This window comes from Schistocerca gregaria, chromosome 3, assembly GCF_023897955.1.
Source record: "Schistocerca gregaria isolate iqSchGreg1 chromosome 3, iqSchGreg1.2, whole genome shotgun sequence".
NCBI lineage: Eukaryota > Metazoa > Arthropoda > Insecta > Orthoptera > Acrididae > Schistocerca > Schistocerca gregaria.
In genome coordinates, this window is record NC_064922.1 from 903,252,861 (window position 1) to 903,267,091 (window position 14,231).

A 14,231-nucleotide genomic window follows, 5' to 3' on the forward strand; every position below is an offset into this window, starting at 1 on the left:
GATGCATGGGGAGAAGGGGGAAAAGAGGAGATGCACGGGGAGGATGGGGAAAAGAGGAGATGCACGGGGAGGATGGGGAAAAGAGGAGATGTACAGGGAAAGGGAAATAATTGCTGGACAGGGAGAGGGGAAGGGAAATAAGCACTGGACAGGGAGAGGGGAAGGGAAATAAACACTGAACAGGGAGGGGGAAAAATAAGTGCTGGACAGGGAGGGGGAAAAATAAGTGCTGGACAGGGAGGGGGGGAAAATAAGTGCTGGACAGGGAGGGGGAAAAATAAGAATTGGACAGGGAGGGGGAAAAATAAGCGCTGGACAGGGAGAGGGAAAAATAAACGCTGGACAGGAATGGGGAAAAATAAGCACTGGACAGGGAGGGGAACAATAAGCGCTGGACGGGGGGAGGGACAGGAGATGGACAGAGAGAGGAGGGTATGAGATGGACAGAGAGAGGGGGGTATGAGATGGACAGAGAGAGGAGGGTATGAGATGGACAGAGAGAGGGGGGTATGAGATGGACAGAGAGAGGGGGGGTATGAGATGGAGAGAGAGAGAGGGGGGGGACAGGAGATAGACAGGGGAGGACATGACAGAGACAGGGGGGTCAGGAAGTAGCAGGAGGTAGACAGCAGAGGGGGGGGGGGGGGGGGGGACACGAGATAGACAGAGGGAGGACAGGAGACAGAGGGGGGCAACAGGAGATGGGTAGAGAGATAGGGGGAACAGGAGATAGAAAGATGGGGACTAGGAGATAGGCAGAAGGGGGGAGGGGGGGAGACAGGAGGAGATCGGCAGAGGGAGAAAGGAGAGATGGACTGAGAGAGGGAGAGATGGATATAAAAAATGAGGTAGGAGGGGGAGATGTGGGTGGCAGGTGGAAGATGGGGGCTGATAGTGGGCAGTGGAGGAAGACAGAGGAGGAATAGGTTGTTATGAAGCTGGTGGAAGAAGGGAGAGATAAATAGGAGAATGAAAGTAGCGTAGGATAAAGATTTCAATTTTTCCTGATGATTTTGATGAAATTATTACAACAAAATTTGGTACATATCTGATTCATTTTTTTGTGCAAAGTAGTGTGGGTGTAACATACCACTACTATCCCTAGGGAGGGGAATGGGGATGAAAAGGGATTGGCACATAAAAACTGTCTAAAATGATTTAAAACCATCTACTAGTAATTTGTTTCCTGTATTTAGTTGACTCTGAACACCTTAAAAGCATGAAGTGCAATTTCTCTCTTACTTGTGCTGTTCAGTGTCTCAATCAGGCTGCGAGAATGAGAAATGCAGAATGCCAATATTTCTTTCAGTGTTTTAGATCAAAGCTCAGGTAACACAGCTGAATACCACAGAAAAATGTAACATCCTCTCTGGAGCAGTATGGTGTAAAACAGCAGAGATTCAGACACACAGGTGTGCAATATATGTGACATGTTCACAGTGGCAAAGCCAGAGACAAAAAGTTAGTTCACAATCAAAAAGAGCCTGCTGAGATTTATTATTTAACTATCTTAAAAGCAACAAAGTTCAATCTAATGGAGCATCTGGACCCACTTCTGAAAGAAATTTTTAATAATGTCTACCTGAAATCTAATTACTTTTCTAACCAAACTGGTAAGGAGTTCATGAACATCAGCAGTACCAGTTTTTTATATGTATTACAGTTGAAACTGATTGATAGCTTCCAGTATAGGATAAACACAAGTCTGAGTGAACATTGTTACACATGTTTTCATTCCCCGTAAGATTTACATTGGTCAACTGGATATTTATCATAAAACAGCAGTCACACACTCTTGTAGAAACATGCATTAGGCCTCTTTACAATGAACACTGCTTCTTTATTATGCTTTAAATTCTTGAATCTAGAGTCTCTAAGAACTTGTAGTAGTAGTAGTAGTAGTAGTAGTAGTAGTAGTAGCAGTAGCAGTAGCAGCAGCAGCAGCGTCAATGGCGGTGGTAGTGGTGGTTAATATTTTGAAGCGCATTTATTAGTATTCCTACTTTTTTGCTTTATATCAGGTGAGAGATTGTTGAAGATGTTGACCAAATACAGCGACCCTCATTTTTACATTGTATGTGGCATATCTCATGGATCACATCATGAGAGGGCTCTGAGACGAGAATGGAAGTCAACTGCATACATTTTATTTAAGTACGACAGAACAGACCTGCTAAATTTTAAGAAATATTATAGTATAGCAATTTTCAATTTCCCATACATTAATCTACCATATTTAAATTAGCGAGTCCATGTGAAGATGCTTTTCACTGACATAGGTGCTGTTTTACTTAAATTTATCCTTGTTACATGAAATGTTTTGAGGACTGTGACTTTACTGTAAATTTATGAAATAATTGTTTCATAACTGAACATTCTTTAATTCACTCTTAACCTCTATATATGAAATAAGAGACTCTAAATATGCTCTACATATACACATCCCCATCCCCTTTCCATGCTAATGATAAACTTTTGAAGATTTTTAGAGGTTATGTTTGCTCTTAGTATTACAAGGGTGATTCAAAAAATAACAGCAAATTATTTTCTGCAAAGCACACATTTCACTTACAGGTACAAACAAGATGTCAGTTTTCAACATAATTATCCTCATTTTCAATACACTTCTCATACAGTTGCACCAACTTTCCTATTCAGTTCAAATAAAATGTTTTTGGTTGTGCCTGCAAACAAGAGTTCACCACTTCTTTAACCTCATCATCACTTTCAAATCACTGTCCTCTGATGGTGGCCTTCAGGCATCCAAATGTGTGGTAATCTGAAGGAGCAAGATCAGGGCTGACGGCAATGCAGTATGACATGAAATATCAATCTCTGAATGATGGTAAGAGTTGCAGCGGCGGTGAGCGGACGCACATTGTCATGAATGGTAAGAACGTGTCTATACAGATGTCCTCTGTGATGGCTCCATAATGGTGGCTTTCTCTCATTCTTCAATATGGCACTGTACTAGGTACTGTGCAGTTTTCACCCCTTTGATGAGAGTGCTAGAAAATCAGCCCAGTCAAATCCCAGAAGAGGGTGAAAAGGACCTTTCTGACAGAGGGCTGAGACTTGAATTTCTTCTTGGCTGGAGGAGATGCGTGTCACCAAAACTGTCTTTTGATTTCCAGTTCACAGTGATGCACTCATGTTTAATCTCATCTGATGATACATGTCAGGAAGTCGTGCCCTTCAACATTATATAGTGCAACGAATGATGTGGCAGCCTGAACACACATCATCTTGTGTTCACCAATGAGCATCCTAGCCACTCATCGTGTGCACGAAGAAACTGTACTTAAGAACCTCACTAATAATGGAATGAGTGGATGTGACAATGACATTCATTTGCCTGGGTGAAACTTCTACAGAAATACACCAGTTCTCACAACTAATGGTGTCAGCACATCCTACATTTTTGCCAATAATGGCTGTGCTGGGATGATCAAATTGTTGCTCATTTGTGACAGATTCACACACACTTCTGTCACTAATGCAACTACTTCCATACCTTTCCAACATCCTTATATGCATCTGCTAAGATTTTACACCCTCCTATCAAAAAAACCATATTACTGCTCACTGTTCTTCTACACTGGGCCAGCATATGCCGGAACTGTCTCAAAGCATGTATCTTCACATCCCAGGAGCGTCAAATGCTTGATGTGTTAATTGCATTCAATACTGACACTTTCCTGTTACTTTTTAAACTGCCCTCATATGGTCACAAGTTGTCTTTCTTCTTTTAACAAAAGAAAAATATTGAGTTCAACAATGGACACTAATAAATATATGTTCTGTTAAACAGTTTCGAAACTATCACATTTCTTTACTACAAATAATCAAAGAAATTAAACAATCTTTCACCTAATAGTTGAGGCATTGAGAACATTAGGTGTATAAGCAATACTGAATTTCTCACTTAACTTTCGGATAATGATGTCACAGGCATGGCCACCTGTGAAAGCACTGGTGCCTGTAGAGCTGACTGTGCGCACATGATGGCCAACTGTTTGTCCACCCGAATGAATGATCGTCTCCCAACTCGGGCTAAAGGAGAGTTGACTGTCCAGAGTCAAAACACATTGCTGAACACAAATTGGTTGACTTCAATAAATATTCACAGCATGTCTTATGGATCCAGGTTTTCTGAATAAAGTGAATGGGTATTCTTACAAAACAATCACACTCCCACAAACTCTTTTTGCCTCACTCCTTGCCAGACCATGCCCCACACAGATAGCAAAGAAAACTACTCTTGTACAGGCAAGTTACATTTTAACACAACTCTTTCTGAAATGCACTTCTATCAACTGAAACTGATATTCATTATTTGCATAGATTACCAAGCATAAGGCTACACATTCTGAATAGTAATTGAGAAAATTGCAAAATCTGTGACCATCCCTATGAAAGATGTTAGTTGTCAATTATACACAGTATTTTTGTGCCTACATCTTACTCCACAAGCTTCCTCATTGGAAGGATACTTATAGCAAGACTATCATTTTCCCCATTTCCTGTCCCATTCATGTATGACGTGTGGGAAGAATGACTACAGGTAAAGCCCCCAAATGAGCTCCAATTTGCCTAATTTGATTGTTGTGATCATTTAATGAGACATATGACGGAGAAAGTAATATGTTACTTGACTCTTCTTGGAATGTACAGTCTCAGATTTAAACAGTAAACTTCTCCATCATGAACAACATTTCACACTTAGTGTCTGCAAATTGAGTTTGATTACCATCTCCATAATGCTTACTAAATTACCCTGGAGAAAAAAACATAACTTTCTGTTTGACTTTCTTAATCTCTTGCATTAATTCTATGTGGCTAGGGTCACAGACTGATGAACAACATTTAAGAAATTTTCAAACGAGTATTTTGTAAGACTTCTTTCATGGTTGAATTACATTTCCTTAAGAACTCCAACTGAATCTCAGTCTAGTACTTGCTTCTCGTACAGCTTTCATGCAGTCATTCCACTTTAGGTTGCTTAGGACAGTTCTTATTATTTCCACTGCTTTATTGTAAATAGTGTAATCAAAAAGTTGTGGATCCCACTACCTATTTACATCCAATATGTTACATTTATTTACATTCATGGTCCATTATCAGTTCTTGCACCATACCTCAGTAGATCTTAAAAGCATTTTTCAACAACTGATACTGTCCTAACCAATCTAAACAGCAGCTTTGTTTGCAAACAGCCTCAAGGTTGGAGAACTAAAATAGTTACTTTTAGGCCTGTAGAATTGATCCAATTAAGAATCATGCATTAAGGTCTAACCACAATATTACAAAAAGAGTAGATTGCTACTCACTATATAGACAGGCACAAAGAAAAGACTGCTATGAATTTCAGCATTCACACACATTCAAAAAACTTGCACACATACGGCCACTGTGGCTAGACTGTGGACAGTAGCTGCAACTGAAAGGAGCAGCAATCTGGTGAAGGTGGTGGGTATAAGGACAAGGCATAGGACAGTGAATGGGAGAGATAGGAGAGTATGGGTGAGGGAAGACATAGTGCTGGTTGTGTGAGCATGCAGGGACTGTGTGGGGGCAGGATAGGGCTGCTAAGAGCAGGCACAGGGAAAGGGGGGGGGGGGGGGGGGCAGAGAAGTGGAGAAAGTGGAAAACACTAGCGGGTGCATAGGTAGAACTGAAGGACATGTAGTGAAGAAGTAGGAGCAGGGAAGAGAGTAGGTGGACAACAGGGACCAGCAAAGATTGAGGCCACATGGGTTAAAGAAACAGACATTATATTGCAAGGAGAATTACAACTTGTGCAATTTAGAAAAGCTGGTGGGGATAGGAAGGATCCAGATGGCACAGGCTGTGAAGCTGTCACTGAAGTGAAGCACAGTGTGTTCAGCAACAGAGTGGTCCGGCTGTCTCTCGACCGAAGATTGTCAATGGACATTCGTGCAGACAGACAACCTTATGTTTGTCATGCACACGTATAATGCAGCGCAGTGGTTGGAGCTTCATTAGGAAATCACATGGCTGCTTCCACAGGATGCCTTTCCTCTGATGGGATAGGAGATACCTGTGACTAGACTAGAGAAGGTGGTGGTAGGGAGACATATGGGACAGGTCTAGCATCTAGGTCTAATGCAGGAATATGAGCTATGATCCATGAGGCAAGGATTTGACAGCACGAGTAAAGAGGGACGAGGTTATTGCGTAGATTCTTAGGGTGGAGGGATGGGGGGGGGGGGAGGAGGATATCACTTGGAAGGGGTGGGAAGGATACTGGGTAAAAGGCTTCTCATCTCATCTCATGGCAAGACGAGAGGTAGCAAAACCCTGGTGGAGAATGTGATTCAGTTGTTCCAGTCCTGGGCGGTACTGAGCTACAAAGACCCAGTAGTCTTTTCCCCCTTCTCTTTTCTGCTCTCCCCCACACCCTCCTCACAATCTTTCCAACTGCACCTAACAGCTCTACCCTGTCCTCACCACATTCCTACATACTCACACAGGCAACTCTACACCTTCTCTCACCCCTACCCTAAAATTCCTCCCCCTGCCACTCCCCCCCCCCCCCCCCCCCCACACACACACTCCAGATTGTTGCTCCCATCACTTGCAGCTGCTGTCAGCAGTTCAGACATAGTGGCCAGAGCCAGTGGTTATGTGTGCGCATTTACTATTCTGGAATAAGGCATTTGGCTGCAAGCTTTAATTTACAGAAGCCTTTCAACATGTCAGTCTGCGACCCAATGTCTTCTCTATATGGTGAGCAGTTATCTAACATTTTTATAATATTGTTGTAATTCCATCCTGTACTTCCCATTGATTGCTTTTTCCTAATTGCTTTTTTTCCATCCCACAACCGAGCACTGTTTGCATTTGTTAGTTTTCTCCATCATATAACTTTACTCAGTGTCCATCTTTTTCTTTATCTTGTGTGTTTTTAACTGATGCTTTGCATACTGCACACATGCTGTCTTATGAGCCACAATGTAGCAATGCTCTCGTCCGCATACAATACATGGCTACACGACTGCATGGATTGTTGGTGTGACATTTCGTGTCCCACATTCTTCCCACCAATATAATTATCCCTTAAACTTCAAACTTATCACACTTCTTCCCTCACTCTCACTTATTTTTGCATGTTATTTTCCACGCCTCCCTGTGCCACAAGAACTTGTTTTTCACTTCCGTCTCATTGTGTTTTCACTTTGAGTTTCTTTTTTTTTCCGCCCTTCATAATTGAACCTATCCCCCAGGTTCCATTTTTTCCACGTATTTCACTCATTACATCCTTTTTGTGAGTTTTTCTCCAGTGCTTTACCTTCACTATGGTTCCTTGTTCCTTCCAACTATACTAAAACAGAAATTTCCCTATTCCTAGCCATAACCAAGTCCTACATAATGTTCCTATGTTGTTGCCTAGCTCACGGAATCCCCACAATTGTGTGACCAGCAAATTACCCACCTCTGGCTGCAAACCCTCCTTCTCCTGACCTCTACCTGATCAAACTCATTAAGTGCATAGCCCTCACCAACCCAGTTCAGCAAACCCATGTAAAACAGACCCATACCTCTTGCAGCACCTCCGCCTGTAAAGCTCTCCTGCACTGCAAGTCCAAATTTCTGCATTCAATCTCTCACATTAAATTCCTTAAAGTAACTGGAGCAGCACACACAATGCCACCTCAAAAGACTCTCCACATTGTTCATTCCTACTCCCACCACAGACTCCAACCTCTCCTGCATCCCTCACAGCCAACAAACCCCGCCTCGCAGACCTACTTCATTTACTACACCCTCAGAAACTCACTCTCAGCACCTCATAGAATCCAGAACCCAAACAAACTCAAAACCCAGTCTGGGATCTTTCCTCCAAAGGCTTCACATGCACAGAAGTATCAGTTCTTTACGAAGGCCTTGCCTTTTGCCCCACTCTCTAATTCAGTCATGCTGAACTTGTTAAACAGCTTCTCTTCTCCCCCTTTTCACCACCAACCCTCTCAATTAGACTCAATCCAAAACTAATATCAAACCCCATCTGGCTCAATTCACTCCTCCATCCAACTGTGACCCACCCCCACTGCCCTTAAATCAGCCCATTAGCTTTCCAGCATTACTTAACCCCGAATCTTGCCTTACCATCATTTCCCAAATCCCTCAACACAGAAACTCACATTACATATGCAGAAAGGACTGAAATCCACCACCTAAAAACTGATCCCAACTTTATAATCCTGTTCACCAACATAGACTCCACACTGTAGTTTGAAGTGCAGAGGCTACCTGGCAGAGGGATTCCACCCATTGTCAGATTTGTCCACCTACAAATCCTGCCACAATGACCACATTCCAGAACTCCAAGATCTCCAGTCCTTCCTCAAATCAGCTGGCCTATCCGGTGAGTCTCTCTCTCTCTCTCTCTCTCTCTCTCTCTCTCTCTCTCTCTCTCTCTCTCTCTCTCTCTCTCTCTCTATCTATCTCCAACCTCCCAGGATGCCTCATTGTAACCAGTTACTGTGCTCCTACTTTAAGAATATCTGCTCTTGTGGACGAAGACCTTCCGCCTATCACATGTAAACCTACCTGCCAATACAAAAAAAAAAGTCAACCATATTTTCCACCAAATCTCCCCAGTTCCTGTTCCTTTAGCCACAGCACCCTGCTCATCACTGTTAATGCACCTCCCTCTAATTTACACTAACATCCAAAATGTCTGTGGCCTGGCCTCTATGGAATATTACTTTTCCCAATGCCTGACTAATTCCAAACCTACAACCACCTTCATGGTCAGCATACCAACTATATCCTCACCCACAATTTTTTCTCATTTAAAGACATCGCCTACAAACAAATCAGTGGTACAGCAATGGGCACCCGCATGGTGTCATCGTATGCCAACCTATTCCTGGGCCATCTATATGAATCACTCCTAACCACCCAGAATCCCAAAGCCATGACCTGGTTCAGATTCACTGGTGATGTCTTCATGATTTGGACCAAGGGTGAGGACACCCTATCCATAGTCCTCCATAACCTCAACAATTTCTCCTCCTCACCTTGTTCTTCTCAACTCAGCAATCCACCTTCCCTGATGTTTACCTCCACCTCAAGGACGGTGACATCAGACCTTTCATCCACATCAAACCTACATACCACCATCAATATTTCCACTTCAACATCTGCCACCCATTCCATGCCAAGAATTCCCTTCTGTATAGCATAGCCACCCATGGTCATCATATCAGTAGCAATGAGCAGTCCCTCTGCAAATATACCAAGTGTCTGACTGAAGCCTTCACAGATCGAAAGCAACCTTCCAACATTGTACAGAAATAGATCTTCCATGCATTGTTAAAGATAAAGAGCCGATATGAAAGTGAAACAACTGACTTGGCAGAAAACTGTAAAATAATACATCAGCAAATCTGAAGGACAGAATAAAAACAATTTTTGATACTAGTAACACACATCAACAACTCATTAAGTCATGCAGATAGCGATAGAACTGTCGGTTGCTTCAAAACTAATGAAAAATACCATCAAACTATGAAATACCAAAATAAAAAAAAGAAGCTAAAAATAATCTGTGTCACCAAAAGCATTTCCTTATTGACCATTTGTAAAACATATTTGTTCTGAACTACTCTTTTGACTAAATTTCAGCTGCAATCTATGGTAGTCAGTGCTTTCATAAAATTTTCATGTTGCCTTCTACAATTTTCAAGTATGACAAAACAAACAAGCCTATTAGAAGTAAAATGCATCAAATAACTAGAAAAACTTTCATCAGTTTGTAAAAGTTGTAAACAAAATTACTCAAGTAAGAATATTAATCAAAATAAAATCACAAACAGCACTAATTTAACAAATTAATTTTCTAATTCTGGACAAAAATATCTACAAGGATTAAATTTCACTTTAAAGCATAATACATGACTGAAAGGGAAAAAAAAGAAATAAAATAATTCTTTTAGGCCTAATAATCGAAATACTGACAACATAATTAGAGAAGAGCTCTGCATTTAGTATTAAGGATTATTGGCTTCATATGCATCTGCCAAAAGCTATATATAGTGTGTATGCTTTTTCCACCACACATTCTATTTTGCCATGTTTTCACAATATTACATTAGTACAAGTATGATTGCTTATTGGATACCACACCTCATACGCCACTCTTGACAATTAATACACGGTAACTAATACTTATAAACATTTCCGATTGTACCATTAACTGTTTGTTTTATCAGCAGTGAAAGAAAGTCTTCTAAATTAAGAAAAAGGACAGATAAGTCAGAGGTTATATAAACTTTGTGTAAAAATATTCCATCTAGCAATGTAACATGTACACCTATTTCACAAAATGCTAACACACAGTTATTCAGAACATCGATTACACACTACATTAGGTGCCAATCTAAGTTTTCATGTATCTAGCATATTTATAAACAAATGAATAAAAAAATCTTCACCTTTTTCAATAACATGCAAGGACTGTTTCAAGTGTTCTGGGAAAACATGAAGGGAACAACCTCTCTGACACAGGTAATTCAAAATAACATTGTATACACCACCATTAACACAATATAGGACAATAAACAAGAAGATAAATTTACTCACGGCATACTACCATCCTTACACAGATTTCAGTGTATAGTGCAAAGTATAGAAAATATTTTTACTTACGTTCTCACATTCACTCTCATTGCAAACACACACACACACACACACACACACACACACACACACAAGCTACCTTCCTTCTTTTTTTCTGACACGTAAACAAATACACTACACAAGAAAAAAAAAACATTCAAATAAAGTCTTATACTACATTTAAGATAAGTTATGAAAGTGATAAACAAATTTACATGATTTACTGCAGTATTGTAGAAGAGTATTCATCAATCAATAACTGTTTATCTTGAAAATTTCATTCTCTATTACCAATTTAGAGTCTCTTCATACTGTTCACAGATCAAATGTCCATACACTGTGATTTGCACTGTGCTCATATTTTGTTAGTAACTATAACACAATAAGTAAGATAATGGGAGCATTGTGAACAAATACAAAAACTGTTTGGGCCTATTGAACAGCACAAGTGCGCACTTGCAGTAGATGAATATGAAAACATCCAAAATAGATTAATAATGATAAAATAAATTTGATAACATAAATACTGACTGAGTGCTGCAGTCCTTCCCACAGCAACATATGACACAATCAAAGTGTTCATATATTACGGAAACTATAATAAATTTACGTCATGACTGTTGACACAGTGTATGTAGCTATCTCAAGTATTATGACTAGAACAAATATCAAAGTGAGCTCAATATGACAGCTAAGCTGTTGACACGAATAAAAGAAAACACAGGAGACATGAAATGTGCGAACTGTATTCGACTTACACATAAACAACTATGTGGTGTGAAAGCACATCAGCTGAAAATACATTAATATGCTACAAACTTGTGCACTAATTTAACATACAGAAAATGGTATGATGGCCCCTTGATTGGGAAATCTGTGGTAAGTTCCTACGAGACCAAACTGCTGAGGTCTGTGTATTTGTACTTCTAACATCACCACTATACATGTATTGGTACTGCAACTTTCATCTCTATGCACTCATGGATGCATACACAAATCTTACATTGTTTCTTTTATTTGGCCTGAAACTGTCTGAAATGGCTATATAGTGAGTTATCCCGTCACTATATTTGGATTTTTTCCCTATTCCTCCTATTCCAACGCTTTCCTAAAAACTGTGTATCACAAGCGTCATGGAATGCTTGTAATTAATAATCCGTTTAGTTGTAAAAACAAAATATTCCCCTCAAGAATACGAAGCATTAAGCTCAATCAAAGGCTGGGATGGCATGACACTTATGTTAGGTATTGCAAGGTAGGAACGCAAGTTCTCTTAAAATAATGAATACATTAAATTTCTGTGTGCATACCCATAGTGTTCTCATTACTTACATAAAGCATGCCAACAGATTTTTATATGGAAACTTTGATACCAAATAAGAAGAATAACATGAATAAAAGAAGGATTTAAATTTTTTATACTGACAGTTGCTTATCGTACCAACTTACGCTTATCGAACTTACGACGGCTTACTGGCGTCGTTGGTCGGTTTCCAAACCTGTAAATTCAACAGAGTTCACACAAGAATGCGGGTCTGTAAATAAAACGTTTTTGATTTTGTTGCGATTCACGTTACTTGTCCGTTGCTGTCTTGGTCATTATTACCGATTCATTAAATACTATAAAAATCAAACCATTCTATGCATAATCCGGCAAATCAGGAATACAATAAAAAAAATCGACTTTTTGCACTGTTCCGTCTAGCGCATCCTCATTCATCATGTTTACAAACACAATGTCACGACAAGGCACAATAAAACAAATGAATAAAAGCCAAAGATAGCTACGTATACAGCGGAATGTCAACCACGGCCCCCTCTATTCCTAAAGATGGCTGTGGGTCACCGCAGAACTTCATACATGATTCATCCAAATATTTCGCACAGAATAGAAATATTCATTCTATGATTATCGATTGGCGTTGAATATAATACTTTAAAAAGTTGACTCTGTTTTGCTTATAGGTTAAGCGGTATAATTATTGACAACATGAGACGGAAGAATTCACCACTTAGGAAATATATGTTTATTTATTTAGTTTTAGATGATATCCACCTATTAGACAGCTGCTTTGTTTCTACATAAGGTACACTTTCAAGATTTACTGGTTTTACGTTCTGATACAAAAGTGAAATTAAATAATAATGTGACAGACATATATAGGAGAGATTGGGGTTAACTTAAACTCGAGGTTAATCGGCCCATCACGTTAATTAACGATTCAAGAGGGAAAATAATTTTTTGTATCATAAATTTCTTAGTTAGCGGTGTTATCTGAAGGTATATGACAGCTGTACACTGACAAGCCAAAACATTATGAACACCCTCCTTATTAGCTTGTTTGTCCTTTGGAACGAAACGCATTACTGGTTCTGCGTATCAGGGATCTGACATTTCTTTGGTAGATTTTTGGAGTATGTGGCATTAGATGTCTACGTATAGGTCATGTAATTCACGCAAATAAAGAGCACTGATTCGCGTACATGGTGATGACGTCCATTACCGATTCAAATGGGTTCCATAGGATTTACATCCGGTGAATTTGGTCACCCAGATATCAACGTCAATTTACTATAACGCTCCTCAAACCACTGTAGCATAGTTCTGGCTCCGAGACATGGATAATTATACTGCTGAAAGAAAACATCGGCGTCGGGGAAGACATCAAGCGAGAAGGGTTGCAGGTGGTTTGCAGCTGTCAGCGTGTCTTCGGTTACTACCACAGGTCCCATACAAGCCTAGGAGAATGTCTCCCATAATATAATATTGTTCCTACCAGCAGGCGTCTGTGGCGAGCTGTAAGTTTCGAGCCCCCATTCACCTCAGTGACAGCTTTTCTAGACACGACCGCTGACATAGTGAAGAAAAACGTGATTCATCCAAAGAGCCAACAAGGTCCATTGATCGACAGTCGAATATCGCTGGTCCCTTGCCCATTGCAATCGTAATTGACGATGTCGTTGAGTCAAAATGTAAACATGTAGGGCCTGTCTGCTGCGGAAATCTGTGTTCAACAATGAACGATGAACAGTGTGTTCCAGAACACTTTTGTGTGCACCAGCATTGTGCTCTTTCGGCAGTGACGCCCCAGATCACCATCTATCCTACTTTACCGAGCAGACAAGACCCTCAAGCCCACGTTTAGCGAAGAGTTATAGGCGTCGGACCATTTAAGGCCTAGTGGTACTTTCATTGCCCTTCTGTTTCCATAGGTACTCATAACAGTAGCATATGACCAGCAGATGAAAATTCGACCAGCTTCCCAGTTTTTGAGATACTTGTCACAAGCTCTGAGTAATATTAATGTAGCCTTTGTCAAAGTCGCTTATCTCAATGCATTTCCCATTTGCAGCCCCTATCATCGCTAGGGTGATCTTCCTTCTGTGTATGTTCCATTTACATACATTTGCCACCAAGTCTCCTGCCCGCAATGCCACCAGATGCAGTCCAATGATGCAGTGCACAGTGGTCATAATGTTTTGGCTTATCAGTGTACGTTAGCTAATTTTGCAGATTTGCATAAAAATGTGGAATCGAGAGGTAAAAGTAATTTTTCTCTCATCTAAGTAATTCTCCTAAAATT

At 40.3% G+C, this 14,231-nt stretch overlaps 1 protein-coding gene across 1 annotated transcript in view; it reads right to left on the reverse strand.

Moving 5' to 3' along the window:
• The window catches only part of LOC126355668 (zinc finger protein 865-like), a 120,280-nt gene extending 108,238 nt beyond the window's left edge, over positions 1-12,042 (reverse strand). The window contains exon 1 of the mRNA XM_050006032.1: positions 11,980-12,042. The gene's annotated coding sequence lies outside the window, so the exon portion shown is untranslated. The remainder of the gene's footprint in view (positions 1-11,979) is intronic.
• Positions 12,043-14,231: the final 2,189 nt, after the last annotated feature.